Genomic DNA, 20,658 nt, shown 5'->3' with positions numbered 1-20,658 from the left:
CTTTGTGTTAAAAATTGAATAAACAAAAAGGGATGCAATTAAACTTAATAGTTTTAAGTTAAGTACCAGAGATAGCCTTGTTTTATTTATAAAACACCCAGCACGCCCCTGCGGGCGGTTTATCCTTCAAGCTCGGGTCCTCTACCAGAGGCCTGGGAGCTTGAGGGTCCTGCGCAGTATCTTAGCTGTTCCCAGGACTGCGCTCTTCTGGACAGAGATCTCCGATGTTGTTCCCGGGATCTGCTGGAGCCACTCGCCTAGCTTGGGAGTCACCGCACCTAGTGCTCCGATTACCACGGGGACCACCGTTACCTTCACCCTCCACATCCTCTCGAGCTCTTCTCTGAGCCCTTATATATATATATATATATATATATATATATATATATATATATATATATATATATATATATATATATATATATATATATATATATATTTAATATTGTTTACTGTGGAAGGGTAGCAACAAATTTGTCCACATCTGTTTTTGTATTTGTCTTTAAGTTATATAAATGGCTTACTTTATGAAACAGGAGCACAGTGGATGATTGTTGTACACCCAGCCCCCACCCACCAACTCTCCAGGAATCACAATTTCTAAATCCAAGTTAAATCCCTGCTTTTATGGACCCACAAATGTCTGTTAGGTAACCATAGTGTGCACTTGAAAAAGTTTTTGTGTATGTGGGTGTTTTCCGATGCTACCCACTGCTGTTAAACCAGCAATAGACTGCTCCCAGAATTAAGTGCCAAAGCTGGTGGCTGCCACTAACACCTTAAAACTCTGTTTTATAAAGGCAAAATGGGCTTCACACCGGATGACTCCCATTAAAAAGAACTCCTACAAACTGGAGCCCTATGTTTGAATGTTTATGAGAGGAAGCGTATAAGGAGCTTGTCAGTGCTGTCCTCTCAGATGCCCTTAACTGGAAACCTCTTTGACAAATAGTTTTAATGGATGAATGCTTATCTCTATTCTGGTGAGATGAGTTATGTGATTTCACTGTTCACCTCTGCTGAATGGTTTCACTGGTTTTTGCTAAATAAATATAGAAGACTGCAAATGGATCCTGCACCATCTCGGGGCAAATAATTCATGGCTCATGACCATTAGAACTGAATGCTACGCCAGTAGGCTGATTTTTATCATCATGATGAACCTAAAAAATGTTGAAGTACCTTGCAAGGTCATCGTGTGACATTAATTGAAGTTAATGACACGAGGCTTTTGTGTAAAATTTGACCTCAGTTGATGGGTTATTTGGAGCATGTAATTGTGTTGGATTAACATGATACCAATCTCTTGCCTTTAATCTCCCAGTAATGTAAACCCAAAATTGATCCACTTGCCTAAATGGACATGTTTTTTTTCCCCCCTTTAAATCTGCACCATATCAGATGTATTACCTCGGTGAGGCACTACATCAGAACAACTCACAGTCAAAGTGACATTTTGGGCTGCATTGCATTTTTTTTGCCTGCTCTGAAAAGCCCCTTTTCCTTCTTAGTGTTTCAGAGGGACTGACAGGGCGACCCTTCTCCAGCAAGGCTAGCAGCCAGGCAGTCTACGCTGTGATACATAAAGCATCAGATTGCACATGAGCACCAATCCAAACAACTTGTCATGGAAAGATATTTACTCCTCACTTCAGACATTATTCACACACAACTATGCCCTTGGTGGATAGAGAACCATCTTGGGCTGAAAGAAGAGTAATCTCGTTCACCTCATCTGTCCCGGAGAAAAGGATGAACAGACAAAGGCAGAGGTGTGGTAAAAATATAGCGTTAGAGCTTCATATCATGAAATTGCATATGGATTACATGGAAAGTATCCTTTTATTAAAGCATATACTGCCAACACAGTGGATGTTTCCCCTTTTGAGTGTCATTTGATGCCATGTTGTGTTGAACATGGACACCTAAGACTAACCCTAACCATTATTTAGTGTTACATATAACAAAAATACATTTTCAATACAAAGTTGAAAATCCAAAATGTGCTGGCAGAGAAGCAAAGATGGAAAAGTTAAAGGAGACACAAGCAGGGGGAGGAGATAAAATTCAGGGAAAGGAAAAAATGGCTTTTGAAAAGCGTATGTACTTTAAAACATTCTTTTTCTGTAATGTTTTCAACTTCACACTGTAGATGTTTCTTGTGGATTTGTTGTTCACTTTCCCCTGTACTCTTCAGGTTTCTGCTCATTCATGTTTCTTGAGTTTTTAAAAAAAAGAAAACAGCTCTTGGACATTAAAAACAAACAAATCAAAAAACTAATGTGATGGATTATTGTCACAGTAAAGAGAAAGATGTATGATTATAACATTTAGATTTTAGATGATAACATTTTGTTTGTTACTCTTCATTCAAACATGTTTTGCAATAAAACATACTTGAGTTCTTAGAGCAATTACATTTGTATTTTTTCATCTGTGGATTCAGAACAGGGGTTGTAAACTTTTCTGTATGTAGGATTTGAGCACTCTCTCCCACACTCACTGAAATCTATTTGAATACATACGGGTTAAATTTGACCAGGAAATGCCAAAAACACAAATTACTGAGCATTTTGGCAACTTTGAGGTAATTGTTTTGCTTTTTATGCCCTCGTCGATATTGTTGCAAGATTAAACTGTTTTCAGTAAAAATCTCATTACTCTGTCAAATGGCCAGGAACAAACAAATTAAATAAAATGCCTGCTTTCTACTGGACATGTAAATTAACAACCACTGCTATTGATAATGTTTCAGAGCTTGTTTTATTTGGGACTTGTTTGAAAAACAAGAAGAAAGAAAAGAGAAAATGTTGGAGTCACAGAATGGTTGGACACAGAAACATGTAGTCTAATAGATGCTGAGAACCCCCACCATCATTTTATGTTATTGGGTTACTTATTGTTAGTGTTTATTTACATTGTCATAAAGTTATTATTGATATATATCCTGTTCACTGGCAATTCAGCTATAATGTTTTAGTAGGTCAAGGGCCGCGTGGGGACCTAGGACTTTTAAAAAATGGCAAACATAATTTGATGACAGCATGTTTGTGTTTATTTGGTCGCTGTGGTCTCAGATTTATTGGGGAAAGACTTCATATTGATCAACAATATTGATTTCAAGTTGAAAGGTCTGACATATCAGTACAACTAGCTAGTGGATTTGACTCCACTGATAATGCAGAAAACATCCAGGTTTATGTTAAACCCTGGTTTAAGACTTAACCACCAACTGAGTATTAGACCGTTTGCTTTCAGACTCACAACAGGGATGACTGTCCATCTTACTGCTGTAAATCATATCTGTCACTCAACAATCATCCTCTATGCAGAGCCTCATTACTCTAACTATACAAGAGCTGCTTTTTAAATGCAACATTAGTGTTATGTGTGGTGCACAAGTCCTGATCGATGCTGTTGCTTTTGGCTTCACACAGACAATAAACATGAAAGACAATGTCCATAATCATGCACTTAAGCATATATTGTAGTACTGTAATACACAAATGTTAAATATACTGTATGACATTAGCATAAGAAGCAAAAAAAAAATGATATGAATGTAGATTACTGAGGAGAAGCCACCAATCCTACTTTAATTTGGACTTTACTACAGGAACCACTTTAAAAGGCTCTTAAAGGCAAAGTCTGACACAGGATGCCGTCACCTAATGTGTATGTAATGGGGCGCACTAAAGGGGCCATAAACACTGCCTGGCATGTGGAAAAACAGTTTAATGGTTTAGAGGATCTTATTGTTTGTGGAATTTATAGGAAGAGACAGCAATTGTGAGCCAAGAGGATGCCTGGCTTCCAGATAGACTTATCTGGCTTTGAGTCAAATGTCTGCAGTGCATTCTTGGAACTTTGATCTCTTGCTGGAGTGTTCATATCACTCCAGCATTTAGGGATGGGAATTGATATGAATTTAGCAGTTCCAATTCCATTACCAATATCACTTATCGATTTGATTTTTTTAAATTAATCTCTTATTAACGGTCATTGGGTTCTCTTTAACAGTCACCACCACCACTTTTCTGTGATCAGTGTCGGAGTCTTAGTATTTAGGGCCCAACACAAAGCCAACAACACAAAGCAAAGTTGAAAACTAGCACAGAGAGACTTTCAAGTGATCGCCACATCTCTGCATCTTGTTGATGCTAATCTGCCAAAAAGTATTTATGCTAAGCAGGAGCAGAAAAGCCCTACTTCTATAAAGTCCTCACCAGCATAGAAGGAAAAGTGCAAACTTTTCTGATAATGCAGGGACATTTAATGATCATATAAAGTTTCTGCTTATTTTTATTTGTTCTCTAAATAGCATCAAAAACATTACCTAATGTAGCTTAAATCACTAGAGATTGCTAGCTAACTTTAACGTTCTGACGCACTAGTTTGCTGGTATATCGTGAATGGCAAGCCAAGGTGTTATGCCTTTTGGTCAAAAGTCAGTAGTTAGTGCATAGTCTGATTAAGTTACATAAGCAAAGTGATAAATAAGTTCAAAGTTAAGAAATATTATAAGTGATTCATGCTAAAAACAGTTAAAATGTATGGGTTCGTAATTTGCTCGGAGTGAGACATCGTTATCACAAGCGATCTTTGTATTGTATGTGCGGAAATGGGAGCGAGGGAGCGCTCTGATCATTAACCTATCTTTGAAGTATTTTCTCCGTTAATGCCGTGAAAAGTGTTTCGGCAGTATTAAAAGAGTGAACGAGTTCATGTACACGCTAAGAGTGCCCTACACGCTTGTACCTTGGGAAACGTTCGTCTTTGTGAGTATTAATATGTTCAGAGATGACTTTTATGTCTTTACCTGGAGTGAACTGCGATGCTAATGTAACGCACGTGTTAAGCTAGGCTAATCAGTAAGTTTGTCATTAAGATGTGTATTAGCTAGCAATTTATTTTCATTTTCTGTATGTTTCAGTTACAAATAAGAAATAGCAAGGAGAAGCCTTGAGAGAGATAAGGCTTTAAAGGATCTTCATTAAAAGCAAGAAAGGCAAGCCTTGTGTGGAAGATCTCCTCTATTTTGTTCGCTAGCTGTCTAGCTTCACATGGTGTTACGTTCCCCCCGAAAGGGTCTAGGCATGTGAGTGAGGGGACCAGTAACAAATGAGTCCAGAACAGAATGAAAGGAAAACAGACCAGTGTTTTCAGTAAATAAAATAGTCTTTATTATAGATCATCTTAACATAAAGAGCCGGCAACGCCGTTTTACCAATAACACTTGGAAAAAGGGTTGCAACAACAAAGAACACAACAACCAAACAAAAACTCCACACCACGAGGAGGTACTTCCAGGGGCCCACAAGCTCACCCTGTCACTAACAGCAGCTGGCTTTACTGCTGCCAAGGCCCACAAGCCCACACTACTCACGCAAAGCAGCTATGCTGTTTCCACAACTCCACACTTTGAGCAGGCTAACCACAAAGGCCCACAAGCCCACACTACTCACGCAAAGCCGCTATGCTGGGCTAACCACACAACGCAGAGACACCAGAGAACACCCTGCTCACAGCTCATCCCCAGCTTATATGACCTCCGAGAGGTGATTGCTGACTGGGCCCAGGTGGTAAATGAGTCCAATGAGCAGCAGCTGTGTCCTGGGGAGAGAGAAGAGCAAGAGAGAGACAGGGGGTGGAGCAAAAGAGGAGGAGGCGGAGAAAAACACCACGCCCACACAAGGGCAGTATCAGGAGGCCCAGCTAGGGCCGTAACACATGGTCACGTGTCGTGAGGGCAGCATACAAGGAGCTGATGTGCATTAATATTTTAGTTTGTTAAAAATTTCTATTCCTATTCTGATCGAACTGGGCTTTAGTGTTTGTTTACAGCACAGCTCCAGATGCAGGTGACAGCAAGTCAAATAGATGTTACCTGTCTTCGTCCCACAGCAGCCTGTATTCAGTTTGAATAATGCTATAAACTGATATGGATCAGTTTGGCTTCCATTCACTGTAACAAAATTAAATTCACCAAAAATTATAAAGCTGTAGTTTTTGTTTTACCCACATTCACTGATGATGATTTCACATAAGCAGTGTGTTGTCCTGTTGTCGACAGTGAATACCCCACTTGCTCTTATAATAAGTATTATTTTATTATATATTTGTCATTTTCCAATCATCTCTGGAACAGGTGACTACAAGAAGGAAAGAGTTGCATTTCCCTCTTCAAACTTTTGTGACTTAAATACATATACTAAATCCAATTTTAAAAAAAATTGTGGAATGTCATATTTACATATGTTCTAAATATGAGGACACTATACATTAAACGTCTCTGAATTTGCAGGTGTATATCTGAAAATCGTGGTTGGAATCGCTGCTTTGCATTTAATTGTGTGTGGCTTCCTGTCTGTGTATTTTCCACGTCTGCCCTCAGCTATGCAGCAAGCTTGGGGAAACTCCCATATCAACAGATCTGTTATTCCCCCCAGTGTTTGCTACTTGCAGCAGACAGTATGAGTAGACGTGACTCATCCTGGGATGAAGCCTCCTCGCTCATTCCATCTCCCATTTTCCTTCTTTCTTTCTTGCACACTCCCTCTGTGCACCAGTTATCTGTTTGTGTTCCTGCTTCCCTAGCCTTGACTGGCTGACTCGAGAGTCACAGTGGCACCGTTGCCCCCAGGCCAAAACAAGGCTTGATGAGCAAAGACACACTTTTCTCCCTCTTCCCCCTCCCACATGGGGACCACCTGTGATATGTGTGGTCATATCTCTGTCTACCAATCACTGGAGATGTTGACTGGGTTTCTGTACAGTGGGACTTTTGTATATGGTTCAAACACCTTTATAACCTTCATCATTTTTTTTTCTGGTAAAACATGCCTGAGACTTCCTCTTATCTGAATAACACTTGGCGCCTCAGACACTCTCGCAACAACCCTGATGTTGAAAGCAATGCAGGAGCTGTTTTGTGTGCAAATATTGTAATTCACATCTTTGTTATGCATATTCTTCAGCCTGTTTCATCTATCTTACTTTGTGTTTTTCTGCGTTTCCCAGAATTCTGTCAGACAAGCTAAATGTGAATAGTTGTGGAGCTGAGACTTGATGCTTAGATGCAAATCAGATTTAAACCACAAAAAATGGCTTGATATTTCTTTCATTTTTCCCTTGGAAACATGACCTTTTTTGAATAGGCTTCCTAAAGACTTGAGATGTAAATTCAACACATTTCTAGAATATTGCAGAGAAAAAGTAAGAAAATACTTAAATTATGCTTCGAATCTTGATGAATTAAATATTCAGGCTGAAAATAGTTTCTGATATAAACAGTGTAATTTGTTGAGAAGAAAATGATGGAAAAACAACCAATGAAAACCATGATTATCAACTCTTTGAGGACTGGTCAGCATTTTTTAGCACCATGTCAGTTTGACCTGGCATACCTATTTTAAATATTTAATAGAATTATAGATTAAAAACTAGTTTTCTATCAAGACTGAGAGTTACAACCCTTCTATCAGTTCTGTGAGGCTTTTCTTCTATACTGGATGCTCTGAGATAAATGTGTTGAAGATGACAGTACAAAATGACAATACATGTAGCATGTATACACATATACATAGCTAAATCCATAACACAAAGTACACAAAAAGTGAATGGGTCTAAGTACTTGCTGAAACCTTTGCAATTATGACCACCGACAGTAAAGCAACATTGCTGTTTTGGCAGATCTTTCCCCAACTTCTGTAATTCATATCACTGTAATGTAGTGGAGGAGGACATGCAGAGTTTGTGTCACAGAGGAGGCTGTAAGGATGGAGGTAGAGGCAGATGATCCAATGTGGTGACATTAAAGGGACAAGGTGAAAGAGGAAGTAATGCTATCAGTAATTTCAGTAGTTCTGCTGTAATCCACTTGGTTTACCACTTAAGTATGGATTCTTAAAGTTCCATTACAACGAAGCCTGCTTATAATGAAAGAATTTGGGAGATGCTTGCAGTTCTGTGTTTGTTATCGATTATTATCAAGTGAAGTCTTGGTGTTTCTGTCAGTGGTTTTGGACAGAGAGAGACACTTGCAGTATATCTTGTTTTTGTGTTTTTAGAAGGTGGAAGAAGGAATACATAAAGGGGAACCCAAAGCAAGAAGAAAATTAATACAGACTGTAATGGAAAAGAAAAAGTAGTAGGCATGTATTTCAACTCACTGATAGAGTCAGGTTTTGGCACAAAAAGAACATGTCAAGGGAGCTTGTAATGTGAAAATCACCCAATTGATGTAATATACATCAAATACTTTTCTTTATTTTCAAACCCTAATTAAATACATTAGGTCAAGGAGGTCTGAAAGACGTCACACTGAACGATGGGGAGACCTTAACAGGAAGCCATTACATGTCAATGAACTATGTAATATCAGGATTGGTAATTGGCCTTTGAGGATAAAGGATTGACAGTTTAATTATTTAATGGTTGGTCAATGGGTCCTCTAGCATGTTCGTATTGCATAGAGACAATTCAGTCTATTACGCTGTGACACCAGCAGTGAGATTGTTATCTCGCTGAAGCTGTTGGTCACATAAAGCATTTGCTGTCTCTTTGTGCTGTAAAGAGCCTCGTGCAGCATGGTGCTCTTCACCACTAATTCTCTCCATTAAGAGCCTCCAGCACATTGCTGCTCTTTGTACACAAATCCCCTTTAATTATGGGATTTATACACCAGCAGAGTACGAACATGAATAAATAACTATAGGGGAGCACAGGCAAACACAGCCAGTTAATGCTTCCTTGGAGCGTGAGATTCTGCAAGGTCACCATAGATAAGGTGCACATTTTATGACATGCCATCTCAAGTAGAGCAAAATATTTCCTCCCAAGGGGTAGTCCAGTGTATAGAGTATCCTTAGCTTGGAAAAGAGATACTGCTGCAAAACTTTGAGATTTAAAAAAATATATATATATTAGAGATCCAAGTATTCAAGGTTGAGGATCTTTTTAGAGTGGTTATTGTGATATATTACAGCCTAAAGTAGCATGAACTGAATACAATGAATTTATCACATTGTTTCTTCTTATAACAGCAATTTGAGGTAATCAGACGATGAAGGACACTGGCTGTACAGTGCTGTCTGTAAGCCACATAACTTCCATGTGGATTGTGCCACTGGGGAGGACTGTTTAAGATTCAAGCAGTGTGTTAGACAGAGAATAGGAAAAGCCTTTTTGTGTCCGTGAATACCCAGGCAATCAAGCCATCAATTATTCAAGCTGCATGCAAAGAGAAACCATCGCAAGCTGTCCATTGTCGCTTCGTCCCAAGACTCCTAATGTTGTTCACACAGCAGTGGAACAATGGAAATTCAACAGAGCTATTAGAAACTAGACTGCTGTAAAAATATAGATAAGATGGTCCAAACATGCTAATGAGCTAATCACTAATAACTTGGTTTAATCACAGCATGTAAATAAATAGACCCTAAACAGACATAAGGGAAATTAATAATATATTGACCTAAAGAAGATTTTTAGAGGGGTGGCTGTACTTTGGTGGAGTTAAATCCCCCAACTATCAGAAAAACACCTCAAATGGTGTTTGAGTTTCACACTCACTCAAAAAGAGTAGAACATTTTTCATAAAGGAAAGACTGAAAGAAACATTTCATTTGTTTTTTCTGCACTGTTAGGCTTGCTTTTAGTAACCGTAGCTAAAATATATATGAAAGCTGACATTTACTTGCATCCATTATTTTACATTAACAAGACAGAGGAAAGCAGAGCTGTTGTAACATCTTGTTCTTATTCAAGAGGAAAGTGACAAGCGTGGCTATGATATGGGCAAACCAAGTTTGACTTGTGTCAGAATGACGGAGAAAGAGAAGCATACCGCATCATCTGTTATGACATTATAATAACATGATGGATGCAGTTTTGTGGTAAGATCTTGTTGAATGTTGAATGTGACTGCTCATAGAACCAGTCTGACTTTTGAACAAATAAAAATGATGTAAACACAAAGAAGAATTTGATTATAAAACACAATGTACATCTTAAACTACCTTAAAATTGTGTATTATAACCAGAAGAGAAGCATCTATCCTTATTTAACTCAAACAGGTACATAAAATAACAAATAACACAAAGACTTCATTCATAATCAGTGATAATAATAATAATTATTAGCTAAAATATTGTTTTTTAATAGTTTTTCTAAACAGCTTAAGCCAAATTGCCTATAATTTTCCATTAGAAAATCTCACCTCTTTTAGTAATTAAAACTGACTTCTGTCTGCACTGGGTGTCATCACTTACAGATAATTACTAGGTTGTATTCAGCTAATGCTGAAGAATATTTTCATGAGTCTCTGTGAATTCCTTGTCTCGGGCTGACAAATCAGGTGCTCCTGGTCCTTTCTTTCTTTCTTTCTTTCTTTCCTCTCTTAGTCTTGTCATATTATCGTTGGTGTCAAAACATTTTTTTTAGTGAGTGTCTCAAGCGAAACAATCTACAGTATATCTATTTAGATAGATATACAAGAGGAAGATAGTAAGGTGATAAGTTCTAGTCTGAAGCAAAGAAAAAGCAACAAAAATTGCAGTTCCTCTGTCACCACTTGGTGCTGGCTCTAAAAAAGTCAGTTTTGGTGAGTGAAATTCTAGTTTACTTTATTAGTCTGTCATTTAACACTAATTAGCCTATATATGAGTCTATGCATTATACTCAAATGGTTACAGAATGCAGTTGGCATGGAAAAATTTAACAAGAACTATTAAGGGCTGTACAAGCTAAAATTCATTCTTTCACTCTCACATGCATTCTCATTTCTCATACAGATCTCACATAGTTGGAATTAAAATTTTTATATTTTAATGACACATTTTAACACACACATTATTATATTATGGTCTCATATACATATACATGTTTTAATGTACTCATATATTTCGCTCTCATGCTCATGGATTCAATATGCATTTAATCTTACAAATAATATACGTATTTAAGAAGAGAATTTATGTATGAAAGTCTGAAAAAAATATGTATGCAAGAAAGAATGTCTACGAGAGAGGATAGTGGAAACGGAAGGAGTATAATTGAAGTGGAAGGCAGGCTGTCTCTTCCACTGTGGTTGGCTGAGAAGAACAAGTGGGCTCACATTCAGGTGTCTAACACCAGGGAAGGGGAAGAAGAAGAAAACAGAGTACTTCTACAAGCTATTCGTGTGTTAAGAAATAGTTTATCATCTCCTCAAACAGTCACATCCTGGTCCTCGTTACTTAAGCGAGACAGGACAGGCTCATCTGCATCAGTATTACCCAAAGCATGATGGAAAGGGAGCTGAGGGAGGCAACACCCGTATGGTTTCAACGGGCCAAGCAGCTGCACAAAGTCTGACTGGACAGCACCGGTCTTTACAATATCAGTCCCAGGAACACTCTTGCAACTGGACCTACCAATCAAGAAAAACAAACCAGACTGCTACTTAACCGTAAGTTCCTTCATCTCAGGCAGAGCCGTCTTCCATTAGGCTTTCTGACCCAGTACTCTTCTCTTGCCTTATTGATGACCCAGATTTGGCTAAACCAGTTTTGGAACATTTATACAGGGAGTGCAGAATTATTAGGCAAGTTGTATTTTTGAGGAATAATTTTATTATTGAACAACAACCATGTTCTCAATGAACCCAAAAAACTCATTAATATCAAAGCTGAATGTTTTTGGAAGTAGTTTTTAGTTTGTTTTCAGTTTTAGCTATTTTAGGGGGATATCTGTGTGTGCAGGTGACTATTACTGTGCATAATTATTAGGCAACTTAACAAAAAACAAATATATACCCATTTCAATTATTTATTTTTACCAGTGAAACCAATATAACATCTCCACATTCACAAATATACATTTCTGACATTCAAAAACAAAACAAAAACAAATCAGCGACCAATATAGCCACCTTTCTTTGCAAGGACACTCAAAAGCCTGCCATCCATGGATTCTGTCAGTGTTTTGATCTGTTCACCATCAACATTGCGTGCAGCAGCAACCACAGCCTCCCAGACACTGTTCAGAGAGGTGTACTGTTTTCCCTCCTTGTAAATCTCACATTTGATGATGGACCACAGGTTCTCAATGGGGTTCAGATCAGGTGAACAAGGTGGCCATGTTATTAGTTTTTCTTCTTTTATACCCTTTCTTGCCAGCCACGCTGTGGAGTACTTGGACGCGTGTGATGGAGCATTGTCCTGCATGGAAATCATGTTTTTCTTGAAGGATGCAGACTTCTTCCTGTACCACTGCTTGAAGAAGGTGTCTTCCAGAAACTGGCAGTAGGACTGGGAGTTGAGCTTGACTCCATCCTCAACCCGAAAAGGCCCCACAAGCTCATCTTTGATGATACCAGCCCAAACCAGTACTCCACCTCCACCTTGCTGGTGTCTGAGTCGGACTGGAGCTCTCTGCCCTTTACCAATCCAGCCACGGGCCCATCCATCTGGCCCACCAAGTTTCACTCTCATTTCATCAGTCCATAAAACCTTAGAAAAACCAGTCTTGAGATATTTCTTGGCCCAGTCTTGACGTTTCAGCTTGTGTGTCTTGTTCAGTGGTGGTCGTCTTTCAGCCTTTCTTACCTTGGCCATGTCTCTGAGTATTGCACACCTTGTGCTTTTGGGCACTCCAGTGATGTTGCAGCTCTGAAATATGGCCAAACTGGTGGCAAGTGGCATCTTGGCAGCTGCACGCTTGACTTTTCTCAGTTCATGGGCAGTTATTTTGCGCCTTGGTTTTTCCACACGCTTCTTGCGACCCTGTTGACTATTTTGAATGAAACGCTTGATTGTTTGATGATCACTCTTCAGAAGCTTTGCAATTTTGAGACTGCTGCATCCCTCTGCAAGATATCTCACTATTTTTGACTTTTCTGAGCCTGTCAAGTCCTTCTTTTGACCCATTTTGCCAAAGGAAAGGACATTGCCTAATAATTATGCACACCTGATATAGGGTGTTGATGTCATTAGACCACACCCCTTCTCATTACAGAGATGCACATCACCTAATATGCTTAATTGGTAGTAGGCTTTCGAGCCTATACAGCTTGGAGTTAGACAACATGCATGAAGAGGATGATGTGGACAAAATACTCATTTGCCTAATAATTCTGCACTCCCTGTAGATAGTGAATAAATGTCATTAATAAATAAGCGCGCGCGCACACACACACTCTCCCTTTAGTGTAAAACTATGCTGTTTTATACACATGAACCAATATGACGCAACATCCTTAATTGTGTGATTCATGTTTCTGAATTTCATCTGGAGATATTAAATGATATGGGTCTCACTTATAATCTAACTTTAAACAATATGTGGCATTTTTATGAATGCATTTGGATTTTTTCTATTCTGATCTGTTTAAGGTACATGTTCTTCAGATCTTTAGACAATAGACAGTAGAGAGAGACTATACAGACAGAAGACATGAGATCAGTTTACAGATGAGATATACAAAATTGAACACACACCAAGGGTGACTGTATTGTCATAGAAGGTGAAAATAAACAACCAGGTGAGAGACATGTGCAGTTTCACATGGAACCATGTGAACAGGTTGTGTAAAAAAAAAAAAGTAAGACAAAGACCAGAACACAAGTATTGATTGTTTTTATATCATTAAATCAAAATCCCTCAGCCATCCTGTTTTGTGTTACATAGTGTGTACTTCAAACCAGTAGTTTACTAGGAAACTGCAACTAATAAATTTTTCACCTCCCCGTATTCACCAAATTGTGTAACCTTAAAACCTAAGCAACCTTTCAGAGCAGTGCACTGAGTTTGACCTCTCCTGTTTTATAAAGGTGTCCCTGTATTCCACTCTGTTGTACAGGCTGTATTGTACATGTTCAGAACAAGCTAATTATTTATTTACAGCACTGACTTTCTCCCACACTTTTTAGTTCTACTTTCAAGAGGCAAACAGCATGCCAGAGCCACACTCCGGTACTTCTCCATGTCATATTAGGCTGTGTAAATGTCAAATTTTCGCATTCTTACATTAACAATAATTCTCCTTTGACTGCAGATGAGTTTAATGAATACTCAGTGTTTCCATACCAGTTCCTATATTTACACCAGTTGTGCCATAAAAAATGTGCTTTGAATGACTTAAAATGTTTTAAAATCTCTGTCCCCACTCCAAGCCAAATAACCTTGAGGCAGAGAGTTTACTTTGGAGGCTGGTGATATGATTTATGCAACGGGATAATAAATGTTTTAAATTTATTTTTTAATAAAATTTATATTCATCTTCCCTTAAAAGCTCCTTTAAAGGGGCAATATATTTAGCAGGTAGACATGGGAATATAAAAGTTCAGAGGGAAATATTTTACTTTTTACACCAATACTTTATTTGACAACTTTAGTTACTATTTTCTTCTTATAAATTACAATGCCCAAGAGCATGGTTAAATAGTAAAACCTAGGACCCACCTCCACACTGGGGCAATTTCTGATTGAGGAGATATTTTAAGTAATTTTTCCTGACATTTTCAATGCTAAACCTGTGGTACTGTGCAGCTTCTTTTTCCCTGGGAAGCAGCACCACCTTTATATTCAAGGAATAAAACACTCTGCAGTAAATACCACAGATTATATAAAAGACTGTATGCAGTGATATGTATCTGTAGCTGTTTGTAGCAAACTATATGGTAATCTCCTTCACAGAAATGGACATATGTCAGTTCCTTCTGTATTTTGCAAAACCACATGTTCACTTATAACAGTGTGCCCTCATAAATAAGAGGCACAAGTAATTTTCTCTTTTAGATTTATCTTCAGTGCTGTGGTGAACCATGTCAGCGCTACAATCTCTGACCAGCTCAAAATACTGGAATAAAAAAGGAAAACTGCAAAATAAAAACCAGAACTTAAATGAAATGAAATGAGTTTTGCTCCAACATCTCTTTTACATCAGCTATAGACGGTATAAAACCACATCCTGTTAAAATATTTATGGTGAATGTATATTATAATTCTAAGTATGATATGCAATTACCGATCAGTTCATTAGTTACACCTTGCATGTAGAGGATTAGACTTTCAGAACTCCTTGTATTCTTTGTGGTATAGATTTAACAAGGAGCTGAAAAATTTCTCAGAGACTTTGGTCCCTACTTATATTATAACATCACACAGCAGCTGCAGATTTGTCGGCTGGAAATCCATAATATGAATGTACCGTTCCACCTCATCCCAAAGGTGCCTTCAGATAGCATATATTAGATTGCAATCTAGTAACTGTGCAGGCCATTTGAACTCATTTTCACATTCAACAAACCCTGAGATGATTTGAGCTTTGTGACTTATCTTGTTGGAAGTAGCCTAATAGATGGGTGTGTAGTTATTAGGACATGGTGAGAAATGATAGTCTAGTTAGCTGTGGCATTTAAAAGATACTCAGTTCTCAACGTGCTCAAAGTGTGCTAAGAATATTCAGATTGCACCATTACAACAACAGCAGCCTGAACTGGTGATACAAGGTGGAATGGATGGATGCTTTCATGTTGTTTATACTAAATTCTGACCGTATTTGCAGTAGAAAATGAGACTCAACAGTCCAGGCAGAAGGCCTCAGTTCCCTGTTCTTAGCTGACAGGACTGCCATCCAGTGGGGTCTTCCGCTGCTATGGCCCATGTACTTCAAAGTTCAATGCGTTGTGCCTTCAGAGATGCTCTTTTGCATACCATGGTTATAACAAATGGCTATTTGAATTATTGTTGCCCTCCTGCCAGCTTGAAACACTCAGGTCTTTTCTCTGACTATTCTCAGAGAACTGCCGTTCACTAGATATTTTCTCTCTTTATGACAATTCCCTGTAAACCAGGGGTCTCAAACTTAAATGAGCTGTGGGCCTCTGCTGGCACGGTCATCTCATGCGAGGGCCACTTTAGTGTCCAAGTAGCACAAAACCCCCCACAAACAAACAAACAAGAAAACACTCACAATACTTCTGAAAACATTGTGTTTTGATTGTTTGTTTAAAATTTCAAATATTGTATAACAAGACAAAACTGCAAATATTAACGCACATTTTTTTTCACTTGTAACTAACTGAACCATTTCATTGGACTACCAAATAAACAGATCGGTACTCTCTTTCTGGACAGACACGTGGCAACACATAAGTTTACAAATTAGCTCTTGACTGCTAGTGAAAACTGTTTTCTTTACAAATGACTCTTTCACTGAACTAACACAGCCAATCCCTCAACATGTTTGTACTTCAGGCTAATATTGCCTTCATATTAAATATTTTTTTGATTTTTAAAGAATTTATTTTAAGATTGTACTCAACAACAAACAAATCCTCCCTAAAAAAAAATTAAAATAATAACTTCAAGGGCCAAATTGCATTATATTTTTTCACGTCAATATATGGGCCGTAAGTAGGGTGGCATGGGCCGCAAGTGGCACCCGGGCCCCTGCTGTAAACCCTAGAGCTGATTGTGTGTGTGTGTGTGTGTGTGTGTGGGGGGGGAACCCCAATAAATCAGCAACTTTGGAAATACTCAGACCAGCCAGTGTAGTATTGACCACCATGCCAAATTCAGAGTTACTTAAATCACTTCTCCTCCTGATCCTCATTGAACTGCTTCAATGTGAATAACTCAATAGTTATTCCTATTAACAAGCAGTTGAACAGGTGTACCTAACAAAGTAGTGGGTAAGTATATTCTTTTATAATAAGGTATATGTAAAGCAATTGAACATTTATGCTCGTACCCCAAATTCATAGCATTATGCTGTAATGCATTTTTTTTTTAGCTATAATAATCTGTCTTAATTATAACTGCAGTGCAGGTGTAGATGGAAGTACCACACCATGTGCTGACACTTTGATGTGCTTCAGCACTTCACTCTGATGAACAAGATGGAATCTGGAAAGGCAATATTGGTTTGAAAATCACTTTTTTAAACTGGCAGACTCTCCCGAAGCCTGAAAAATATCACTGAACCAATTAAAGTGCACATCTGTTTCATTAGGGGGCCTCATATCCATCCATCTTATCTGTCAATCTTATCTCTTAGGCCCTTCATGCACCTCATCAGATGTCTTCATGCATATATGACTGTGTAGATTAATTGAGCCAATTTTACATCATTTCAGGGAAGAGAAGAAAATCACACTGTGGATTTCTTAGTCGACTTTTTAAAGTCACATTTGCTGAGCAAATTATAATTCAAATATTATTCAGTTATGAAATACAAAATAAAATTGGGCCAAGGGTAATTGTGCAGCACAATGATATGCAACCATAGACTTGGGATGACTGAATTTTTTATTTTAGTTCCATGCTGCTTAAATGAAGTCTGAAACACTCTGATACTGCTTACAAATTAAATTTCAGGAAACACAGGTTTTGACTAAAGAGTACCTTCCGCAAAACTAAACAGATGTAGAGTAAACATGTATTCAAAGTCAATAAAGCATGGCATTCTTGCATTTGAATATAAAACACCAGTGCTTTGAGGGCAGAGTCTGAACAGCTGAAGCCAATAGTTGATTCATCCTCCCCAAGGGACACAAAGACACTTTGGCTCCTTGTTTTAAATTGGATTTTAAGTTTACACGAATAACAGGTAAAGAAACTATTACGGTACCTGGGAATTGCTCTCTTGTCTCTTTTAAGCCAACTGACAGTGATGTAAGGAAATTGTCTGGATTTGACTGTGGCAGATGTCAGTCTCAGGTAGACGTGTTTATTCTTTCCCTCCAGACCAGCTGTAGCTGTTTATTCAGCCTGACTTTATTTAATGTGACTATCAAATCACCTGTGCTGACAAAAAATGAAATCCACAGTCAATGCAGTTTCCTGCAACATGAAATGTTTGACTGAAGAGTTGGGGGCATTTTAGCAGTGGGCAGAAAAGACATCAGTTACTATACGTACATTTTTGCAGCACATCAATCTTAAGGTTTGCTGTCTATTTGTTATTTTTAGTGCTTAGTCTGTTCTGTTGTATCATTTATGTTTACACTCTATTTTTTGATAATGGATTTCATTATAAAATCAAAAAGGACATTTAGAATTGTTAGAATTGTTTGATGCAAAGGAAATACCACTGAATTTTAACCTGCGTGCCTTGTCTATAGCATGTTATTCATGTCATCAGTTGTCTTCAGCTTCCAAATCGCTGAGAGTTTCATGGTGTCCCATTTTTTTTCAGTCTCACTGGCACGAAAGACAAACAAAAGTGATGATAGCTTAAAAGAAGAGGAATGGTAATGATCCCTTTGAAATAAACCCAAATTTAGTTAGTTTTTCCTTCCTGAAATGGGATGGCACATATCACTGCCTGGATAGCCTATGATTTACTACAGACTGAGATTGCCTTTTGCCATTCTGTTTTCAAATGTAAAAGGAGAAAATGGCTAGTGAAGAAATGGCACCGAGTAGAGCAAAGTGCAATGGGTAAGTGTATAACTACAACAAAGTGCCCTTTTTCTCCTGCATTTTAACAAGAGAAAAGTGCTGGCAGAATATAACAACCTGTCTCACCTGTATTTTGCATTTGTTTTTAAATCCTGCCATGTCACCAACAGTTGAACACTTGAGGTTCACTATTCCCTGCAATAATGTTTCAGCTGTCAGCAGTGAATTTTAAGACAGCGGTACCGTTCACGTTTAAACTCAAGCAAACGATCACCAACTTGTGGCAAGAACCATTGAAACAGAAAACTGAAGGCACAAGCAGGTAAAGTCATTTTTTGAAGTGTTTGCAAGTATTGATCAGCATTTGCGAGGGTGTCCATGCATCCATTAATATTGCTTTGGTGCACTTAAAGGCATCATTCTTGTCATCATTAGAGAAGTAGCCTTGATTAAGTTAGATGAAAGGAATTCAGACAGAAAGAAAGCCATCATCCTCTTGACAGTCTAAGGCCAAGGACTCACTCTTTGTTCTTTTAATGGTGAACTGACTTATAATCTAGGAAAAAATTGCATCTCTTTCATTCAGCTATATGAATCATTTTACATAATGAAAAGTACTTTTCTTTTGTTTTTAATTTTGGATATAAGAAAATTCATACAATGGAGTGTTGTAATCATACTAAAGGACCACAGGAGCCTACCAGCCTTTTGCTTTGCAGTTACTGTGTAGTCTAAGTATGATAGAATACAATTTTAATCTAAATCTAAGCAGAAATCCACAAAATGTAAGAGTGTTATGGAAATGCATAGTAAAAAGAATTACTTTGTTACTTTATTGATATATATTACTTAACCATTTTACCTGTAAACTGAATGCTGTTGTTTTAATCAGTACACTGCAAAAACTCAATCTTACCAAGTATATTTGTCTTATTTCTAGTCAAGATTTTCTCATTACACAATCAAGACACAATCAGCTACAGGGCAACATTTCAGTAAGCTAAAGGAACTTGAAACCAGAGGAAAAACTCGAGAATTTTCACTCGTTCCATTGGCAGATTTTTTCACTTATTTCAAGCTAAAATATCTTGTATTAAGTGAAAAAAAATCTGCCAATGAAACAAGTGAAAATTCTCGAGTTTTTTCCTCTAGTTTCAAGATTCACTGTCTTGAAACAAGTTCCTTTAGCTTACTGAAATGTTGCCCTGTAGCTGATTGTGTCTTATTTTGACTAGAAATAAGACAAATATACTTGGTAAGATTTTGAGTTTTTGCAGTGTATTGACTTGACAAATCTCTTACTGCTTAAACAAGATACATACATCAGACTGGGAACATTATGTATATATTTTCTGAACTGTAAAAATAGTGTACAGATTCTTGCTTTGAATGTCATAATGTCACACTCCCTCAGTATTTTAAAATGCACATGCAACATTATTAGCAAAAATAGCCTTTTCTCAGTGAGTTGCACAGCAACATGAAAATATTAAATGTTGTCTATGGAAGCTTTTTCTCATTTTTGTTTCTGAAATGGAAAAACAAGACAAGAAATGTGGCATTTGAATGCCATGCATTCTATTTAAATTTCAGACACAGTAAGCCTATGTGTTGTCAAAGAATTACATGGACCATTTCTCAGAAGTCTAAATTGGTTTTTAATGGGTGTTATCCGTTCATTGACCTGAGCTACAGTTTCAAAGTGTCCAGCAGGATGAGTGAGTCTAATGTGGCTACTTGACTATTACTCACACTAAGCCAAGACCCTCTTTGGGAAACCCATTATGTTGCAGTCCAGTGGTATCTGTTTCTTCACACTGGGACGGGCACTAGTGTCTATTCTCATTTTATCATTGACATTTTCTCAGGAAGGTAATCCAAGAATGTTGAATTCAAAACCATCTCCATGGGGTCTTATTTCAGATCAGCCACAGAAAAACTAAAGCAGTCTTGTAAAAAAAAAAAAAGAAGAGGAAAGAAGCTTTCAAAGTCAGCTGTTGACAGATATGTTTACAGCCGTGTTGTTACAGATTCCCGGAATAAAAGATCATTAAAGTTGTATACTACATTTTTTTCATTAGTGAAAAAGAAGTGAAATTTATATACAGTGGATAATGAAAACACTGGTATAAAAATAATGAAACACTTAAATCACTTACGGATTCATCATGAATTAAATATATATGTTGAAAATGTGATATATATTCTATTGATAGGCATAATAGCTGAGAACAAAATGAAATTGTCAATTGCTGGATTCCAAATCATAC

At 37.7% G+C, this 20,658-nt stretch overlaps 1 long non-coding RNA gene across 1 annotated transcript in view; it reads left to right on the top strand.

Moving 5' to 3' along the window:
- Positions 1–4,622: 4,622 nt before the first annotated feature.
- LOC309718901 overlaps positions 4,623–20,658 on the top strand; it is a 34,416-nt gene continuing 18,380 nt past the window's right edge. The window contains exon 1 of the long non-coding RNA XR_014280107.1: positions 4,623–4,778. This is a non-coding gene — a long non-coding RNA (uncharacterized lncRNA). The remainder of the gene's footprint in view (positions 4,779–20,658) is intronic.

The sequence above is a fragment of the Aulonocara stuartgranti genome, assembly GCF_965226115.1.
Source record: "Aulonocara stuartgranti genome assembly, chromosome: 12".
NCBI classification, from domain to species: Eukaryota; Metazoa; Chordata; class Actinopteri; order Cichliformes; family Cichlidae; genus Aulonocara; species Aulonocara stuartgranti.
This window is presented reverse-complemented; position numbering and strand designations above follow the sequence as displayed.